Source organism: Rana temporaria, chromosome 3 (genome assembly GCF_905171775.1).
Source record: "Rana temporaria chromosome 3, aRanTem1.1, whole genome shotgun sequence".
In the NCBI taxonomy this organism is placed as follows: domain Eukaryota; kingdom Metazoa; phylum Chordata; class Amphibia; order Anura; family Ranidae; genus Rana; species Rana temporaria.
This window is the reverse complement of record NC_053491.1, coordinates 61,707,900-61,730,243: the sequence shown is the minus strand read 5'-3', so window position 1 is coordinate 61,730,243 and position 22,344 is coordinate 61,707,900. Positions and strand designations below refer to the sequence as shown.

The following is a 22,344-nucleotide window of genomic DNA, read 5'->3' as shown; positions in this document are numbered from 1 at the left end:
AAAAAAGGGATAGGGTGGGTTGTGCTAGGAGGGAGTATTAGGGGGGTTGTGCTAGGAGGGTTATTTTAGGGGGGAGAAAGGAGAGATAGGGTGGGTTGTGCTAGGAGGGAGTATTATGGGGTTGTGCTAGGAGGGTTATTTTAGGGGGGAGAAAGGAGGGATAGGGTGGATTGTGCTAGGAGGGAGTATTAGGGGGTTGTGCTAGGAGGGTTATTTTAGGGGGGTGAAAGGAGGGATAGGGTGGGTTGTGCTAGGAGGGAGTATTAGGGGGGTTGTGCTAGGAGGGAGTATTAGGGGGGTTGTGCTAGGAGGGTTATTTTAGGGGGGAGAAAGGAGGGATAGGGTGGGTTGTGCTAGGAGGGAGTATTAGGGGGGTTGTGCTAGGAGGGTTATTTTAGGAGAGTTGAAAGAAGGAGGGATAGGGTGGGTTGTGCTAGGACGGAGTATTAGGGGGGTTGTGCTAGGAGGGTTATTTTAGGAGGGGTGAAAGAAGGAGGGATAGGTTGGGCTGTGCTAGGTGATAAGATTGGGATGGGTTTGTGCTATGGAGGAGATTTGGGAAGGTTTGTGCTAGGTGGGGGGCCTAGCACTATTTCTAAATCATCTATAATCATGAGGAGGGAGGAGGAGGCCAAAGCAGTAAAAACTATCTACTGAGGCCTCGTACACACGACAGAGATTCTCGGCAGAATTCACCGAGAAACTCGGTCAAAACCCGGATTCTGCCGAGAATCTCTGTCGTCTGTACAGTTTTGGCTCGATGGAGCCGCCGAGGAACTCGACGAGAAAATAGAGAACATGTTCTCTATTTTCTCGTTGTCCTCGTTCTTCTATGGGAGAAGCCGGCCCGCCGAGCTCCTCGGCGGCTTCATCCCAAAACTCGACGAGGAACTCGACGTGCCAAGCACGTCGAGTTCCTCTGTCGTGTGTACGGGGCCTTAAAGCTAGGTCTATCAGTCAGTCTTTACTGGATGTTGCCAGTGGCCATCTATGTATATATCTTAATGAGAAAATAATCTCAAATCTATGAATATATCCCTCCTCCCTCCTCCTCTATGAATATATCCTAGTGAGAATATAATCTCAAATCAGATACTTCGATATATATGGCTATTGATCATATATATGGCACATAGAGCAGGAGAGGTAAGCACAAGCAGGCGGATAGACTACATATAGATAGAGATTCAATCAAATAGACAGCTTAGGGCACAAATGCAAGCAACGCTGTATCTTGGCCTAGGCCAACAAGGCCCAGGCCTAGGGCAGCACTTTGCAGGGGGGCAGCATGAAAAGAATCCCATCAGCTTGAGCCCTGGTTCACACTGGGTACGATTTGGAATGATTTGAGATGCGATTTGACATGTCAAATCGGCGGCAATTGTCGGCAATGGCACTGTCCTAATCAGTGCGACGCCGCATCTGCGATTTCAAAAAGTAGTTCCTGTACTACTTTTTGCGATTTTGGGCCGCGATTTACATTAAATTGCGGCCGAAATCGCGGCAAAATCGCAGCCGCGAAATCGCGGTAAAATCGCGCATTTTTCCGCGATTTTGAATTCGCAGCAGTGTGAACCTAGGCTGAAGGCATTAAACCAAAAAACAACCCGGAGATTTCAAAACCATTTTCACCTGAAAGGAAGGAGGAGAGCTTTAGGCTGAAGAAGTATGCACAGATGGACAGAGCATGCGATTCATTCATCCTCAAATCGGGAGGACCCCTATTTTTTGACCGAAAGCAAGATGAACTCTGAATTACAGATAAGTTTGGCTACATGCCCAGGTAACAACAGGACTAACATTTATTTACCGACACACACTGGACAACATACAATGACTGGCATGCACTGACCTACACTAACAGAGGACGTCCAGATGTACATAAACCGACTGGTCCATGCTTTAGATAGATGCACACAGACAGACAACCACATTAAGAGAGAGTAGATCGCACACACAGATTATAGGATGAGGCCTACTACAAACATACACGCAACATTAGAAAAAGGGGGCCAGATCCACAAAAACCTGGCGCAACTTAAAAAATCCCATTTAAGTTACACTGCCTTAAAATTTCTACCTAAGTGCCCGATCCACAAAGCACTTACCTAGAAATTTCAGGCTGTGTAACTTAAATCCGGCCGGCGCAAGGCGTTCCTATTCAAATGGGGCGAGTCCCATTTAAATGAGGCGCGCTCCCGCGCCGGCCGTACTGCGCATGCGCGAAGTTACGTTACGCCGAGTTTTGTGGATCGCGCCGGGCAAAAAAAGTTGCGTCGGGAAAAAAAAAATTTGAAAAAAATTTGACAGCGTCGCTCGGCATGCATTCCTGAGAGGGAGAACTCCATGCCAATTTTCAAATAAAAAACCGGCATGGGTTCCCCCCCCAGGAGCATACCAGGCCCTTAGGTCTTCCGATGTTGACCCGACGCCTCCACGTGGGTACCTACTGGAGCATGATGGGACGGTGAGGCCTATATAAATAGGATGCAAGGCGCGCTTCCATCATTGCAGCGAGAAGAGGCGTCGGGTCAACATCGGAAGAAGGGAGAAGAAGAGAAGAAGATGACGTCACAGAAGACCGCGCTGGCTGCCTGCTAGTAATTGAGCTAACACACGAAGATAGCAGGCAGCCAGCGCTGAAGGAGAAGGCACCGGACAGCTGGAGAAGAACCGGGGTGCGCAGAGTCAACAGCGGAGAGCGGCGAAGATAGAAGAAGACCCCCGGAGAGCGGAGAAGACCCCCCCCCCCGGAGAGCGGAAGAAGAAGCCCCCCCCGGAGAGCGGAGAAGACCCCCCCGGAGAGCGGAAGAAGAAGCCCCCCCCGGAGAGCGGAGAAGACCCCCGGAGAGTGGAAGAAGAAGCCCCCCCTGCTATTAGAGCTAAAGAAGGGGGGGCCTCCGGAGCAGACTAATAAATGATTTTAAAAACCCTTGTGTTGTGTGTTTAATAACTATCATTTTGCCTCCAGGTGAATGGGTAGGGGTACGATGTACCCCATATCCATTCACTTAGGGTGGGGGGCCGGTATCTGGGGGCCCCCTTATTTGAGGGGACTCCCAGATTCCGATAAGCCCCCTGCCCGCAGACCCCGACAACCAACGGCCAGGGTTGTCGGGAAGAGGTCCTGTCCTCATCAACATGGGGACAGGGTGCTCTGGGGTGGGGGGGCCCGCAGTGCGCCCCCCTGCCCCAGAGCACCCAACCCCCCCATGTTAAGGGCATGCGGCCTGGTACGGCTCAGGAGGGGGGCGCTCGCTCGTCCCCACTCCCATTCCTGGCCGGCCGGGTAGCGTGCTTTGGATACGGGTCTGGTATGGATTGTAGGGGGACCCCCTACATCTATTTTTCGGCGTAGGGGGGGTCTCCTTACAACCCATACCAGACCTAAGGGCCTGGTATGCTCCTGGGGGGGAACCCATGCCGATTTTGATTTTACAAATTGCCGTGGAGTTCTCCCTCAGGAATGCATACCAAATGCCGTCGCTTGAATGTGCTTTTACATGGTGTTACTAACTTTACACTTTGTAAAAGCAGCCCTAATTTTACACTTGCAAACTAAAACTTACGGCGAAAAAACGAAGCTGAAAAGCTTTGTGGATCGCCCTAAGTGCTAATTTGCATACCAGAAGCGGCATTTCGACTTGAAATGCCCCCAGCGGCGGATGCGGTACTGCATCCTAAGATCCGGCAGTGTAAGTCCCTTACACATGTCGGATCTTCTGCCTAACTTTGGAAAACTGATTCTGTGGATCAGTTCCAAAGTTAGAACCAGGGATACGACGGCTTACGCCGGCGTATCCCTTTTGAGGATCTGGCCCAGGATGACTAGCATCCAGTAGGGTAGATAGTGTAGTTAGTGTAGGTCCTGCCCTAGAAGAGTCTACCTTGCCGTGGTGGGCAGGCTTGGAATCTCTTGGTCAAAAGTGTGTCAGCGAATGGGCGAGAGGATCACTAGATCTTCACTTCTGGCCAATTGATTTTACCAAAGGACTCTTGGTTTAATCAGATTATATATAGTTGGAAAATATATATCGGGACCCCCCCCGGTACATGCCGCGGGTCGATAATCTTCACGAGCGATCCGGGATGAGGGGGCGGAGGTTCGTTTTTGTCCGCCCCCTCCGGATCGCTCCCCAGCCAATCCGCTTCCTCCGCCTGCATTGTTAACACAGGCAGAGGAGGAAGTGATGTCACCGCTCCTCCCGCCGGTATATTCGTGCGGCGGAGGAGCGGAGACATCACACAGTGAGTACACAAGCACTACACTGACACCTGTACACATAGTCATACAATCCCCCCCCGATCACCCAGCCCCACACTGTCACTCTGTCACTAAATAGCAGTGATCATTTACTGATCACTGCATTTAGTGTCAGTGTGACAGGCAGTTAGTGTTAGGTCCAGGATAACCCCTACCCCCCCCCAATAAAGGTTTTAACCCCTTGATCACCCCCTAGTTAACCCTTTCACCCCCCTTTTGCCAGCGTCACTAAGCGATCGTTTTTCTGATCGCTGTATTAGTGTCGCTCGTGCCACTAGGAAGTAGGGGTGTTGAATATAATCGATGCAACGATGCATCGCGATTCGGGGCCCCCCGATTCGGCATCGATGCATGTGACCCCAATAATCGATGTCGGGTGACGTCATCCAGACTTGCCCCGCCCCTCCCGGGAGATCGCTCCGAGCAGGTCTTTTAAAATGTTTTTTTTTTTATAAATGCGGTTTGTAATCCATTAAGTGGCAATCGCTCTGTGTGCTTTTTTTTAAAAATGTATGCAGATTCATACCTCGTAGCTCCGTAGTAACTGTACATGCGATCATGTGATCCATGGTCCGGCCCGCCTCTCTCTTCCTCTGTCCTCTCACATCCCTCGTCTCAAAGTCTCTTCTGATCTCAGCCCCGCCTGCCTCTCTTGTGATCTGTTACTTTAGCTATAGACGATGGGCGGGGCTGAGAACGGACATCAGGGGAGATGAGAGGCAGGTCCGAGCATGGAGTCACATGAGGGGAAAGTAATATACACACGGAGACATGAGGTATGATGATTCTGCATATGTTGTAAAAAGCATATTACAGCCCTGGCTATAACAGCATTTGTTATCACAGGTATTTTATCAGCAGTCTGATTCCTACACATGCTCTGCCTGTGCTGACATTTCTCTGACTCTCTGCACATTCCACTGTGTTAACTCCTAGTGTGCTGGAATGTGCAAAGAGTCAGAGAAATTTCAGCAGACAGTGCAGTGCAGTGAAACTCACAGGGCTCTGTCAGTTGTGGAATGTAATCCCTGAGTCCTGCCCCCCAGCAGCCATGTGTATTCCTGTGCACTTTTTAAAGGGGAGTTTCACCCTATTTACACCCTTTAAAAATGCACAGATGACAATGAACCCTCAATAAAAAATGTCAGTACAGCGAGGACTTGGGAATGTGTTAATTTTAATAGAAAATAAATAACACGGTAGTCCTCGCTGTACTGATATTTTTATTGAGGGTTCATTGTCATCTGTGCATTTTTAAAGGGCGTATTGATGACAATGTCAGCACATAAAAACACACTGAAAATGCACAGGCAAAATCATGTATTTTTCCTCATTGTTCCCTCCAATCATCCTGTGTGCGCACTGCGCAGAACAGCATGTAAGTACTGAGGAGGAGGGGGTGCTGTTATCCGGGGACACAGGGGGGGTACGGGCATGTAGTGGAATCTGATGTGTCACCTGTGATAAGTCATTGTCACTGCAGGGACTGGGCTGTATGGAGGAGAAATATAGACCATCTCCTGTACTATGTCCACAATCTCTGATCATCTCCTGTACTATGTCCGCAGTCTCTGATCATCTCCTGTACTATGTCCGCAGTCTCTGATCATCTCATGTACTATGTCCGCAGTCTCTGATCATCTCATGTACTATGTCCGCAGTCTCTGATCATCTCCTGTACTATGTCCGCAGTCTCTGATCATCTCCTGTACTATGTCTGCAGTCTCTGATCATCTCCTGTAGCATGTCTGCAGTCTCTGATCATCTCCTGTAGCATGTCTGCAGTCTCTGATCATCTCCTGTACTATGTCTGCAGTCTCTGATCATCTCCTGTAGCATGTCTGCAGTCTCTGATCATCTCCTGTAGCATGTCTGCAGTCTCTGATCATCTCCTGTAGCATGTCTGCAGTCTCTGATCATCTCCTGTAGCATGTCTGCAGTCTCTGATCATCTCCTGAAGCATGTCTGCAGTCTCTGATCATCTCCTGAAGCATGTCTGCAGTCACTGATCATCTCCTGTAGCATGTCTGCAGTCTCTGATCATCTCCTGAAGCATGTCTGCAGTCTCTGATCATCTCCTGTAGCATGTCTGCAGTCTCTGATCATCTCCTGTAGCATGTCTGCAGTCTCTGATCATCTCCTGAAGCATGTCTGCAGTCTCTGATCATCTCCTGAAGCATGTCTGCAGTCACTGATCATCTCCTGTAGCATGTCTGCAGTCTCTGATCATCTCCTGTAGCATGTCTGCAGTCTCTGATCATCTCCTCTAGCATGTCTGCAGTCTCTGATCATCTCCTCTAGCATGTCTGCAGTCTCTGATCATCTCCTGTAGCATGTCTGCAGTCTCTAATCATCTCCTGTAGCATGTCTGCAGTCTCTGATCATCTCCTTTAGTATTTTGGGGGGAGAGCCATGCGCACTTGCGCTGCAATCGTGATGCATCGTGATGCATCGCCGAATCGAATCGAATCGTGGACTTGATAATCGTAATCGCATCGAATCGTGAGACCGGTGAAGATGCGCAGCCCTACTAGGAAGCTAGTTTTTTTTTGCGGTTCATGTTTTTATAGCGTTAGAAAATTTATGGGGGTACCTAACGCTATAAAAACATGGCGGCGAACCTCAAAAAAAACTAGCTACCTAGCGGCACGAGCGACACTAATACAGCGATCAGAAAAACGATCGCTTAGTGACGCTGGCAAAAGGGGGGTGAAAGGGTTAACTAGGGGGTGATCAAGGGGTTAAAACCTTTATTGGGGGGGGGGGGGTAGGGGGCTACCCTGGACCTAACACTTTAAACCCCTTGATCACCCCCTAGTTAACCCTTTTGCCAGCGTCACTAAGCGATCGTTTTTCTGATCGCTGTATTAGTGTCGCTCGTGCCACTAGGTAGCTAGTTTTTTTTTTAGGTTCGCCGCCATGTTTTTATAGCGTTAGAAAATTTATGGGGGTACCTAACGCTATAAAAACATGGCGGCGAACCTCAAAAAAAAACTAGCTACCTAGTGGCACGAGCGACACTAATACAGCGATCAGAAAAACGATTGCTTAGTGACACTGGCAAAAGGGGGGTGAAAGGGTTAACTAGGGGGTGATCAAGGGGTTAAAACCTTTATTGGGGGGGGGGGTAGGGGGCTACCCTGGACCTAACACTTTAAACCCCTTGATCACCCCCTAGTTAACCCTTTTGCCAGCGTCACTAAGCGATCGTTTTTCTGATCGCTGTATTAGTGTCGCTCGTGCCACTAGGTAGCTAGTTTTTTTTTTAGGTTCGCCGCCATGTTTTTATAGCGTTAGAAAATTTATGGGGGTACCTAACGCTATAAAAACATGGCGGCGAACCTCAAAAAAAAACTAGCTACCTAGTGGCACGAGCGACACTAATACAGCGATCAGAAAAACGATTGCTTAGTGACACTGGCAAAAGGGGGGTGAAAAGGTTAACTAGGGGGTGATCAAGGGGTTAAAACCTTTATTGGGGGGGGGGGGGTAGGGGGCTACCCTGGACCTAACACTTTTAACCCCTTGATCACCCCCCTTTTGCCAGCGTCACTAAGCGATCGTTTTTCTGATCGCTGTATTAGTGTCGCTTTCTAATAAAGGTTTTAACCCCTGATTGCCCCTAGAGTTAACCCTTTCACCCCCCTATTTCCAGCGTCACTAAGCGATCGTTTTTCTGATCGCTGTATTAGTGTCGCTGGTGCCGCTAGGTAGCTAGTTATTTTTTGAGGTTCGCCCGCCAGGTTTTCATAGCGTTAGGTACCCCCATACATTTTCTAATAAAGGTTTTAACCCCTGATTGCCCCATAGAGTTAACCCTTTCACCCCCTATTGCCAGCATCACTAAGCGATCGTTTTTCTGATCGCTGTATTAGTGTCGCTGGTGCCGCGAGGTAGCTAGTTATTTTTTGAGGTTGCAAGTGGATTATCACCGCTGGAGTTTTTTTATAATTTTTTTTATTAATAAAGGACTTTATTCTACGGTGTGTGTGTGTTTTTTTTACAAGAATTTACACTTCCTTCGTGAAATGGTAGTGTACCCCATTACCATTTCACACAGGGGGGGTCAGGATCTGGGGGTTCCCATTTGTTAAAGGGGTCTTCCAGATTCTGATAAGCCTCCCGCCCGCATACCCCCACAACCACCAGGCAAGGGTTGTGGGGATGAGACCCTTGTCCCCATCAACATGTGGACAAGGTGCTTTGGGGGGCACCCCAAAGCACCCTCCCAATGTTGAGGGCATGTGGCCTGGTGCGGTTCAGTAGAGGGGGAGCCGCACTCTGTCCCACCCTCTTTTCTGCGGCCGGCAAGGTCAACGTGCTCGGATAACGGGTCTGGTTATGGATATTTAGGGGGAACCGCACGTAATTTTTTTTTTAAATTGATGGCGGGGTTCCCCTTAATACCCATACCAGACCTAAAGGGTCTGGTTATTGAATTTGCGGGGACCTCCGCGCATTTTTTTCCCGAACTCCGAACCCGGACCCAAACTTTTTCCAATTATTCGGGTTCGGGAAAAACCCAAAGTCCGTACTGAACCCGAACTTTACAGTTCGGGTTCGCTCAACTCTATTTGTTATATGTTCCTAGGGATGAGCCAAATCTACCTGGTTTTGGTCTGAGGTGGGTTCAAAGAACATAACTAAAGTTCATGTGCTTAATTCAAACCCTATTGAAGTCAATAGAAGCTGAATTTTAAAGAACAGAAAGTGTCATTTTATAGGCCAATAGGCAAGAAATTGTCAAAAAATTGAATAGGGATGTGCCCTGAGAAAGATGTTCCAAAGCAAAAACAAAATTCTTCAATTTCAGTTGCCAGATGCCAAGGAGCAGAAATGTTAATAATAAAAGGGTAACTTCACTTTCGGGGGGGGGGGGTGATAGCAAAGTTAAAATGACCGCTTTGTCATCAATTTGGCAGCTCCGCTCATTGATTTCAATGGGCAGGGGTGCTTTAAGAGCGGTGTATACACTGCTCCTACAGTGTTGCAGTCCTACTGATAACGATTTATTTCCTGACACAATTCTCAGGGTTAACCCCATTTCTGCCGTTTGACCCAAATCAATGGGAGCATGCAAACCAGAGCAAAAGAATTCACATCCTCACCTTTTTTTCAGAGTTCAACCAGCAAGAGAGCTAGCTGAAGCCTGAGCAGCTCCTTTTATTATCATTATTATTATCAACATGACATCATACACGTGAACACACTGATTGGTTAATTCTATACAATCTATTCCCCTATTACACGCCCCCTATGACGTCTGTTCTTGGCATGGAGCCCTCATAGGTGAGTTCATATAAGGATGGTTTCTTCTTGGAAGTCCATTTTCGGGCATGCTGCACACATCATCCTTCTTCACATGTGGCATAAATGTTCCTTGCACAGTCACCATATTTGTTTCCTTCAGTGAAGCGAGGACAAGGAGAGAGAGAGGGGCAGTTTCCTCTTACAACTGAGTCCATTTAGGAATGCAATAGGAGGGAGGGGGATGGAGTGAGAATGAGGAGCCAGAGGGGAAAATGGCAGCTGAACAGCTCTTCCCTTTTCCAATGCTGAGCCGTAACTTTTTAAGACATCATATCTGATATAAATTCTCAAGAAAAACAAACACTATTGTGATATATGTTTTTCACACATGCATATGTATTATATCTTATATAGATCAAGCAATTACAAGGAAATAAAAACAATATATAAGAATATAAAAGGGAAAAAAAAACATTTCTGAGGTTCTAATAAAAGAATTAGCTTAAAGGGGATGAGTCAGATTTCAGGCATCCCCTGCAACAAAAATTATAGATACTATCAATAGGAACATGTCTAAATGGATGAAGGCCCAGCAGATTTCCTCATTAGTGCTGTGCAGGTGCACAGCTGATAAATAATTATAAAACCACTCCAATTAGACCCACTCAGAACAGAGGCACAGAGGAACAAACAAGGATTTCTTCAGAATAACATAAGGTAGGAATCTGCAACAAAGGTTGTTAGAATCTTTGCAATGTACATAGATCACTCAGAGGGGAATGTTTTTTTTTTCCCTAACAAAAGTCGGAAAATTTAATCTTTCTTTGCCAAGCTCGATGGAGTGAAAAGGGTTTCAGAACACCCTGCGGTTTCAGGTTATGCCAGGTAATTTTCATAAAGTGAGTTTGAAGTTCCATGTGCAGGATTTGCTGGAGAAATCGGTTGGAGTGGAACCACAACACATCTATTGTATTTAGGACCATGCAGCACCAAGGAGCTGATCGTTTGGCGTAAGGTGAATTACCTGCCTAAAAGTTCCTGTCTGGATGAGACGGCCAGAACCCGGAGCCTGGAAAGGATTGGTCGGGAGAGGAGCTACGTACTTCTGCTGGGATTTCGTATTACCTGTCAGGGTGGATATCGATGCTCGTATGACCTCATCTAACAGGGGGTCCAACACTTCTGGTAAGGGTGTTTACTCACCACTTTTGGTGCGATTGTGAGGAACAGTCACGTCCATTTAATTCACAAAAATCGGTGGTGGATTCTTCTTGGAATATATTTATTTCACAAATTGGACATTTATACACGATTATGTTTGGACACTAATCATTTATCTAATTTTGAGTGGTGTTGGTTGTTATCCCCGGCGAGGGGTATCAACCCTATATTCATTTACGTCAAGTTTGCACAAACTAATTTTGTGTTTAACTTATATACACATCTACACTTTATTAAGTAGTGTGTTTTTAGCGCTACCGACCTGCGCTGTGTAAATAAATAGGGAAAAGTGACTAAAAAAATATGTGAACATCCAAAGCGCATAAAACACTTGCTAGTGATAGTAGTGCAAATGACATCAAATCCAAAATAACAATGAATACAAAGTGCTAAGTGAGACTAGATTAAAACATGAGCTGCTATAAGAAATCCCAGAAGCAGCAAGTGTACATCAAAATACACAACGCACATAAGTGATGATAGAGAAATGTAATATTTCATCAGTGTCCATGCAGAAAAAACAATAAAAAACAAGAAACAGGTGTTCCTTAAAAAAAAAATCAATCAAAGATAAAGTGCTGGTGCTTGTGCCAAAATATTTCTCATGGATGTTGTGCAGGAAAGGATTCCAATTTATTTTGGAGTTAGTGAGGGTGTCCCCTTACCTTACTGCTGTAAGGTAACAGCAAGTATAATACAACCAAATGCCTTCCTGTCGTTTCCAAATGTAGTATATCCCGGTGGTCTGTAATCTCTATCTGTGGATAGAGTCCCTCTCTGGAGTCACGTCCAATGGACAGCAATGACCCAGTCAAGGCTGCTGCGGTAGGAATATTCAGACTGTAAGGCCTTGTACACACGATAGGTTAAACAGAGGACAACGGTCTGATGGACCGTTTTCATCGGTCAAAACCGATCGTGTGTGGGCCCCATAGGTTATTTAACCATCGGTTAAAAAAAAGCCAACTTACTTTTAAATCGGTTAAAAATCCACGCATGCTCAGAATCAAGTCAACGCATGCTTGGAAGCATTGAACTTAATTTTTTTCAGCACGTCGTTGTGTTTTACGTCACCGCGTTCTGACACAATCGTTTTTTTAACCGATGGTGTGTAGGCGCGACGGACCATCAGTCAGCTTCACCGGTTAACCGATGAAAGCGGTCCATCGGTCCGTTTTCATCGGATGGACTGATCAGCAGCTAAGTATCTGCAGCGGGTCGGACAGGTAAGGTGGACCTTACCGACCGGCTGCAGATACTTAGCTGCTGATCCTGCATTCGCGCTCCCACCCGGCAACTTTGAAGAAATAAGAATTAAAGAAAACAACTCTAAACAGGATGATCTTAAAGGAGGTTTGCTAGAACAACCTTAAAGTCCGAATATTCCTACCGCGGCAGCCTTGACTGGGTCATTGCTGTCCATTGGACGTGACTCCCGAGAGGGACTCCACAGATAGAGATTACAGACCACCGGGATATACTACATTTGGAAATGACAGGAAGGCGTTTGGTTGTATTATATATGCTGTTACCTTACAGCCGTAAGGTAAGGGGACACGCCCACTAACTCCAAAAGAAATTGGAATCCTTTCCTGCACAACATCCATGAGGAATATATTAGCACAAGCACCAGCACTTTATCTCTGATTGATTTTTTTAAGGAACCCCTGTTTCTTGTTTTTTATTGTTTTTTCTGCGTGGACACTAATGAAATATTCCAGTTCACTATCATCACTTATGTGCGTTGTGTATTTTGATGTACACTTGCTGCTTCTGGGATTTCTTATAGCAGCGCATGTTTTAATCTAGTTTTACTTAGCACTTTGTATTCATTGTTATTTTGGATTTGATGTCATTTGCACTACTATCACTAGCAAGTGTTTTATGCGCTTTGGATGTTCACATATTTGTTTATTCACGTTTCCCTACTTATTTACACAGCGCAGCACTACCTTTTTCACATTTAGTTTGGGTTTGATACACCTTTTAGTGCTGAAGCAGTACTCCTCTACTAGGACTCTATCCACATGTAACATACATCAAAGAATGCCCATGTAAAATGCAATATGTAGGAAGGACAACAAGACCTCAATTCATTAGAATCTGAGAACACATGAATAACATTAAAAAGGGATTTAATAAACACAGTGTGTCAAGGCATTTCAGAGACTGTCACAAAAAAAGATCCATCAGTCATGACCTTTTATGTAATAGATAAAATCAAAGGACATTGAAGGGGTGATGACAAGAAGAAAAAAGTCTCACAAAATGAAACAAACAAGACAAAATTGTTTTTTTTTGCTCAATACACTTCAACCTGAAGGGTTAAATATAGACATAGACGTCAACTGTTTCATTACTAACTTTTAAAAACACCCACCATGAAATATATATTCCATTATATTTAATTGGAAATAAGAAGAAAATACCCAATGATTTGCATTCAAACAAAAGCACAAGGGACTAGACATTCATGACATTTTTTAAGTATTTTTACTTTTATATCTCGTTATTTTTATTTATATATATTTTTTTTAATTTTTATATTTTTCAAAATTAATTTTTATAGTATTTGCTTCCTGTTCTATGTATTCACTGGGAACATATACTTACATTGTAATTTTTTGGATTTTTAAAGATCACGTTATTTGTAATACAGGTTTACATGTTTAACCCCTTCCCGCCTCGGCTTTAAGGGGTTATACCGGGATGATGACCGCAGCTGCAGGCATCATCCCGGTACCATTTTTAGAGAGGGCAGTCGGCTTTCCAGTGATAACAACCGATGCGGCTAAAAGCCGATTAGTTGTTATCCCGGAGGAGCGGGAAGGGACATCCCCCCTCCCGCCATTCTTATCGGGCCTCCCGTCCCACCGGGAGAATCGATCCGCAATCCGCCCTCTTCTGGCGTCTAGAAAGAGACTGGCATGAAGCAGGAACTTCCTGATTAGTGACACAATTCGACCGAGGCAGGTGTAGAATCCAGGTTTGATTATATATTCACCTCGATTAGAGGAGCATGAAGGACCACCGAAAGAGATAAATATTGGGTTTTAAAAGTAAGGTGTATGGCAGATTTGGCTAATCGATTATTGGTTTAAATAGATCAGAATCATGAAATACACGAACCCCAGACCAACCAAAAATAGCCACTAATCACGCGGTCAGGGTTGCCATGCTATATATAGTTGGGAAGTGTAGCAAGATGGTGCCGTTCCAGATTACGTCTTGATGACAAAACGTGTAGGGAGGAGCTTGTAGCGCCTTTGCGTCGCATCCGTTTTGAAACCGTGGAACGTGAATTGTCGCAGACTTCCTGACTTTAAATGCTTTTGTATAACAGAGGAAATGTGAGTATGTTCACAACTGTGTATATTCAGTAAATAAGTTTGAAAATGTTATTATCCTATGGGAGAAAACGTTTTAGTTGCATGCGGATGAGACGGAGGGGCTGAACCTTTAAAGCAGCAAAGAGAGGAGGGGTACACACAGGCATGGATCTGAGATCTGCTGCACAGTGGCATACACTGAATGTGGAATACCCCCTAGAGGGGTGAATATCTCTGGTGAGTGCAACACCTTTAGGAGAGCACCAGCACGAGTTTATAGTTAAAGAAACACACGACTGAAGAGCACTTTGTCACTTTACAAAAGACTTTACTGTGGATTTAAAAGAACAGAGCATATAATAATTTTTTTCAAAAATGTTTTCACATTTTTTTCATGAATTAATTGGAGCACCAGTCACTTTACATACGATTGCACACTAATTGTAACCATATGCTTATATGATTTACCTTTTAGAGATGTGTATATATTATTAACTGCTAGCCAAGATATACTATCTAAAACCAAGAAATCTTGCAAGCTACCCAAATTCTGTAAATATGTAACACCTCGTATTACTGACACTGAACCCAGGGGTGGTTAACAAGCATGTTCTGACTGAACTCAATTGTGAGATCACACGTTTTAAGACCCCTTTCACACTGCTGCATTTTTCAGGCGCTTTTGGGCTAAAAATAGTGCCTGTAAAGCGCCTGAAAAATGGATCCCCTGCAGTCTCAGTGTGAAAGTCTGAGTGCTTTCACACTGAGGCGATGCGCTGTCAGGACATAAAAAAAACTCCTGCAAGCAGCAGGAGCGGTGTATACACTTTGGAGTGGTGTATACACCAAAGATGCTACAAGCTCTACCCTACGCATTTTGTCTTTAAGACACCATCTCAAGCAGTGAGAGTACTACACCCAAACAAAGGGGGGGGGGGGGCAATGGGAGAAAAATACACACCCATTGTAACAAATTTATTTTTGAACAGGTGGGCGATTTTCAAGTGTTTTTTTGTGACGCTTTGCGGGTGGTTTTAACCCGTTGTTGACCGCTAGCGAGGGTTAAAAGCGCCCCACTTGCGTCCGAATACCTCCGCAGAAATGACGGTAAAGCGCCGCTAAAAATATCAGCGCTTTACCGCCGCCACCACTCCGCCCCAGTGTGAAAGCACCCTAAGGTGAGCGTACACACATAAGGAGTGAGCATCTGACTGAACACAAGAGCACACGTTTTATCACCAGTACAAGCTGTGATTAATTGGAATAGACTGCAATAATTAATGATGTTTGCAAGGAAATACTTGATATTTATTTACCAGCACGGAGGCACTTTATACATTCCAACACATATGTGGATTATAAGGTTTGTGATGCTGTGAAAAAACGTTGTTTGCACGTCAACACATTTTTTATTTAGTGTCATTGCATCAAGTGCTAACATCCATACAGCGCAGCATTTCCTCTATAAAAAATACATGATATACTATGTATTTAACGGCTTGCCGACCAGCTCACGAACATTTACATTGGCAGAATGGCATGGCTGCGCAAAGCAATGTATATATACACGTTGCTTTAAATTTCGTGCCAAGCAGAGGCACGCGCCCCTGCAGCAAGCTCCCTAACCGTGGGACCCGCGGACTCGATTTCTGCCAGTGTCCCGCGATCGTGTCACAGAGCGACAGAACGGGGGGATGCCTGTGTAAACAAGGCATCTGCCTTTTCTGCCTTGTGACAGGACATCTATCTTCTGCTCCCTGTCATCGGGAGCAGTGATCAGTGTCGTGTCACACATAGCCCAGCCCCCACACAGTTAGAATCACACCCTAGGGCATAGTTAACCCCTTCCTCGCCCCCTACTGGTTAACCCCTTCCCTGCCAGTGTCATTTACACAGTAATCAGTGCATTTATAAATGTCAATGGTCCCAAAATAGCATCAAAAGTGTCCGATGTGTCCACCATAGTGTAGCAGTCATGATAAAAATCGCCGGTCACCGCCATTACTAGAAAAAAGATATATAATTTTGACTTTTTTCACCCAAAAATTTTTTTTTATATATATATATATTTGGGATATTTATTAAAGCAAAAATAAATAAAATATTGTGTTTTTTTTCTCAAAATTGTCGCTATATTTTTGTTAATAGCGCAAAAAATAAAAACTGCAGAGGTGATCAAATACCACCAAAAGAAAGCTATATTTGTGGGGGGAAAAAGGACGTCAATTTTGTTTGGGAGCCACGTTGCACAACCGCGCAATTGTCAGTTAAAGCAACGCAGTGCCAAAACTCAAAAAGTGGCCCAGGCATTTGGCCGGCAAATCCTCCAGGGCTGAAGTGGTTAAATCACCAGTCTAAGTACTAAGCATACCATAATTGGGTTTTGAGTCACTGACAAGATTATTACAGTGCTTCGACTTTGGACTTAAGGATTTATTTGCTCCTAAGTAGTGTTGAGCGGAATACGCCATATTCGATTTCGCGATATATCACGAATATATAGCCGAATATTCGTGAAATATTCGCTAAAATCAAATATTCGTGATATTTTATAAAAAAAAAAAATTTAGCGAAATTTCGCTAATGCGAATGCGAAATTGATTGCGAAATTTTGACAACTGTGGTAGGAGAACTCTGATTGGCTCTGATGCAAAAGAAGGGCGGAGAAAGTATTCGCGAATATTCGGAAATCGAATATTGGTGATATTTTATCGAAATTTCGCTAATGCGAATGCGAAATTGATCGCAAGATTTTGACAACTCTGATTGGCTCTGATGCAAAAGAAGGGCGGAGAAAGTATTCGCGAATATTCGGAAATAGAATATTGGTGATATTTTATCGAAATTTCGCTAATGCGAATGCGAAATTGATTGCGAGATTTTGACAACTCTGATTGGCTCTGATGCAAAAGAAGGGCGGAGAAAGTATTCGCGAATATTCGGAAATAGAATATTCGTGATTGCGAATATTCGGCAACATAAAAGGATCGCCTCAGCTTAGCTACTCGGCCCAGGGTCTCTAATCATACCAGCAATGCTTTTAGACGTCGATAGGATGTGATCTGTTTTAAAAATAAATTTGAAAAAATACGAATATTCTGAATAGCGAATATTGGCCGCGAAATTCGAGTTATTCGCGAATATTCGAATATGCCATATTCGTAACGAATATTCGCAATGCGAATATTCGTGAGCAACACTACTCCTAAGAACAGCGCCACACCTGCCAGTCTGAGAATGCTTTGACCTCCTGTGTTCAGAATCCAGCAGTGTAGTCTCACAGGACCCAGAGATTTTCAGCTTCCAGGAGTATCGGCCAGCTATAATATATAGGGACCACTGAAACTATGTATAAAATATCCATACCAGAAAACCTTTTTTAAGATTTTCCCATTAGTGTCATTCTAGAACCCTGCCCCTGCCCATCAATAACAACCCCTTTGGTTGAAGATACGCTTTACTTTCTTTAAATGTTTTCATAAACGTTAATTTTCGCTACATCTGTGCTAAACAAAACTTAATTTCATATTATTTTATAAGGGGAATTTTTTTTTTAGCCTTTTCTGTTACACACAGAAGAACCATGGCTATAAAAAAAAAGGCAATTAAGATGAACACGCATTTCTAATTTGGTACTACAGTCACACATTGAAGAGATAAGACTGTAAAAATCAAAATGAAACGTGTTCTATAACAAGGCAATATCCCTGATACTTTATTCATAAAACACAAAACACACAAAGTGATTTGCATAGTCTAATTAGGATGTAATTTCTCAGGATGTGACCTACCCAAAGAAACCTATATCTCTTATTCCATATTTTCTTCCTTCACTTTATGTTTCTGTGATGGGAAAAGCTTTTTATTATCATAACAGAAATTGAATTGCAATGGCTCCTATTGTCTCCTCACATGTGTTTAAATGTTACATTAGTCATGCTTTCCATTGGTTGTTTTAATAAAATTAATTATAAAGCTATATGGAGTCTGAAGGTGAAGCTAGATAAGTTTAGATTTTAAGGGGGCGTGGCTTGCGCGTGCATGTGAATGGACGCTTGAGCAGTGAGCTCCGCCATCCAGACCGGACAATAAGCGACCAATCGGGCGAATCCACCGCTGCTACCGGCACCGCTGACACGGATCCGTACAATCCGAGCCCCGCCACCACGATGACCCGCAAGCGGTCGCAGGAACGCGGCCCACGGAGGCTAGAAACCTTCTCCTTCCAGCCCCGTCGGAAGACCCAAGATGGCGCCGACGGAGGCTCCGCGCGGCAGATGCTGGCCTACACTGACCTCCCCGCAGCACATCCACAAGAGCTGGGCCTCGTGCAGCAGCACCAATTCCCTCCTGACTCCTCACCTGCCACACCGGGAACACAGAGTCCAGCCAAATCGAAAATGAGGATGGATCACTCCTCACAGGCCTCAGTCACAGTGAGTACAGGCCTACACAATGACACAGCCATATCCTCTCTGCAGTCCTCCATAGCTCAGTTCCCAACTACGGGCCAACCGGTGCTAGACACCACAATGAAGGACATGCTCATGACCCTACAGTCCTCCCTAATGTCCAATCTATCATCACTGATTAATACATTCTCCCTAGAAATGAAGCATATGGATAACAGAGTACAGTTCATAGAACACAAAATGGCGGATTGCACTGAAACGGTCAATGAACTAGTAGATGCATATGCTGAGCAAAAAGATGACAACCTGTGGATTAAAGCAAAGCTCGCGGACCTTGAGGACCGTTCTAGACGTAATAATCTTAAAATGCGCGGGGTCCCTGAGTCCGTCCAGCCCAAGGAGCTGCACTCATACGCCAGCACCCTGTTTTCTAGTATGCTCCCGGAGCTCACACCTATTGAACTCACTATTGACCGTATCCACAGGCTCCCTAAGCCCCGCCATCTTGAGGCAGATATCCCCCGGGACGTTCTCCTCAGGGTCCACTTTTTCCAAGCCAAGGAACAAATCCTGATGAAGGCGAGAGAGCTCTCCCCCCTCCCGGCCCCATATTCGGACGTCCAGCTATATGCAGATCCGTCCCAGTACACGCTCCAGATGAGGAGGCAACTTAAAACCATCACGAAGGCCCTGCATAACCACAAGCTCATCTACAAGTGGCGTCACCCGGCGACTATTCTGGTCACCCATAACGGCATACCCCATGCCATCTCTACCATGGAAGGAGGAATGAAACTTCTCCACGCGTGGGGAATCCTGCCTGAACCCCCTAGCAACGCACCAGGGCATACCCGGGTCCCCAACCCGTTCACCTTTGGAATGGACAAAGGGAAAACCACCAGGAACAACCCGAACCCGCAACACTGAGCAACACTCCGGTCCGGTCTGGACATGCGATTTTCCAACTGCTCACTGAACTTTCCCCTGCCTTTAGTCAGCTGCTCGATAAGAGCTGTTTGTTGCTGACCTCACTATTGAGCCCTCCTGGAGGGCGCATGTTACTTTTTTCTTTTCTACAGACTTATCTGCATTTTTGTTTTTCTTTTTTCTTACAGATAACTGTTATTTTCTTTTTTTTCGGTACAGTCAACAACGCACAGCAAAGTCACTACTGAAGCTGGTGACCGTTGCTGCCAGCACCAGAAACACAGACTGCTTTGGTTATCTAACTGTGGGTATTCACCTCTGCCTTTATCTCCTAACCTCTAGCTCCTCGTCACTGCCCTACAAACCGGCCAGCTCGAGCTCCACCCTCTCCGTCCTTACCGCCCACTTTTTCGGATCTGAACTGAACCCATCGGTAACTGTAAGTACTTTCCGTTTTTACACACTCTCTCACCACGCAACATGGGGGTCAAGATTCTCTCCCTGAACGCCAAGGGCCTGAATCACCCTGTGAAAAGGGCATCCCTATGGAAATCAGCATTGGCCCACAATTGTGACATTCTATGTGTCCAGGAGACCCATTTCGCCCTGAATTCCTCTCCTAAATGCACCCATAAGCAATACCCACACATATTCCACGCCCGCTTCTCCAAGAAGCAGCGGGGTGTGATGATCGCCATCAGAGACTCTGTCCAGTTCCAATTGAAGAAATGTACCACAGACCCAGAAGGGAGATACATTTTTTTGAACTGTGAGATCAACAAGGTGCCGTACACCCTAACGTCCCTATATGTCCCGAATCAGGGTCAAATGACCTTTCTCAGAAAAACGTGGAAGGATATCCGTAAATTTCAAACAGGACACCTGCTTGTCTGCGGGGACTTTAATAAGGTCCCGAACAATGCACTGGACTCCACAGCTGGACCCCAGAGGCGTGCCTCAACTCTGGACACTTTCATTTCTTCCCATGATATGTATGATGTGTGGAGGTGTTGTCATGCGAGCGAAAGGGATTTTACATTCTTGTCGCCCCGTCACAACACCTACTCGCGAATTGATTTGTTTTTAGCTGATCGCTGGTTGTTACAAAGAATCTCCAGCTCTGACATCCACACCACCACCTGGTCAGACCATGCCCCAATTAGCCTCACAATTTCTGACAATCCCTCTCATTCCCAAACTTACATTTGGAGAGCCAACAATTACCTCCTCAACACCCCGCGCTACTCCGATCCCATTAAAAGCAGCTTGGAAGAATACTTCTCCATCAACCAAGCCTCTGTATCTGACCCGCTGGTGGTGTGGAATGCCCACAAAGCTGTAGTAAGGGGGGTTTTCCTCCAAATGGGCGCTAGGGCAAAAAAACACAGAACCCACACGATAGATGACATTACCAAGGCTCTGACCGCTGCAGAGAACCTTAACAAGACCAGCCCCTCCACGTCCCTAATGTCCAAAATATTTACCTTGCGACATGACCTGCGAGCCATACTTCTCGAGAAGCATGAAAAAGCATATAACGTGCTCAAAGCCACCTCATACTCCACGGGAAACAAGGCGAGTAAAGCCATGTCCCTCAGAGTCAAAGGCCATAGGACCAAAACAAAAATCCCTTACTTACTCCACCCCCATTCCAATGAAAAGCTCCTTAAACCCCAATCCATAGCAAATGCCTTTAGCACGTACTACGAGGACCTGTACAACCTCAAGAACGACCCCTCCACAACCCAACCCTCTCCCGCCACGATACAATCATTCCTAGATAGCGTCAACCTCCCATCTGTCACACCCACACAACTTGCCACACTTAATGACCCATTTACAACAGCAGAAATACTTAAAGCAATTAACAACCTCCCATCCTGCAAATCTCCAGGCCCGGATGGCTTCACTGGGGAATACTACCGACAATTTCAACACATCTTGGCCCCAGCTATGCGACACACCTTTAATCTAGCAGCTAGTGCAGCCTCCTTCCCTGCTGAAATGCTCTCTGCCATGGTGGTAACTCTACCCAAACCAGGCAAGGACCCCAACTCCCCGAAAAACTTCCGCCCTATCTCCCTTTTAAATGTGGACCTAAAAATTTATGCCAAACTTATAGCCAATCGACTGGAAGACATTCTCCCTTCTCTTATCTCCCCAGACCAGTCCGGATTCACCAAAGGGCGCCAAGCCTCTGATGCCACTCGAAGAATGATTGACATCATACACCACGTTGAGGTCTCCGGAACGCCTTCTCTGCTTCTATCTTTGGACGCAGAGAAGGCGTTCGATAGGGTCAACTGGGGGTACATATCAGCGGTCTTGACCAAATTTGGTCTCGTCGGCAACATCCATGATACCATTATGGCTCTGTACTCCAACCCCTCGGCCCGAGTATACTCGGCAGATGCCCTCTCCACACCCTTCCAGATCTCGAACGGGACGAGACAGGGTTGTCCCCTGTCACCCCTTATATTCAACCTAGCAATGGAACCCCTCGCGGAAACTATAAGGTCTAACTCACACATCTCCGGTATACGTATAGCAAAAGAGGAACACAAAATCAGCTTATTCGCGGATGATGTGATTCTCATGGTCACCGACCCTGACCACTCCCTCCCCGAGATCCAGAGGACGCTTGCCTGGTTCAGTAATATCTCTTACTACAAAGCGAACGAAGCGAAATCCTACATGCTCAACCTGGGCTTGGACGAAGCTACTAGAAATCGGATTACACTCAACTTTCCCTATACCTGGGCAAAACATAGCATATCCTATCTTGGGATCCAGCTCACTCCCTCTACTAAGGCATTATTTGCCTCTAACTATCTACCGATACGCTCTAAATTGCAAGCGGATCTCACCAGGCTGGCGTCCTTTGAGTTCTCGTGGCTGGAACGTCTAGCAGCATTTAAGATGTTCCACCTTCCCCAACTAT

At 45.6% G+C, this 22,344-nt stretch overlaps 1 long non-coding RNA gene across 1 annotated transcript; it reads left to right on the top strand.

Moving 5' to 3' along the window:
- Positions 1 to 4,751: 4,751 nt before the first annotated feature.
- LOC120930292 lies at positions 4,752 to 16,824 on the top strand. Its single transcript, XR_005747687.1, has 3 exons — positions 4,752 to 5,040; positions 13,705 to 13,708; positions 16,815 to 16,824. It is a non-coding gene; the product is annotated as an uncharacterized LOC120930292 (long non-coding RNA).
- Positions 16,825 to 22,344: the final 5,520 nt, after the last annotated feature.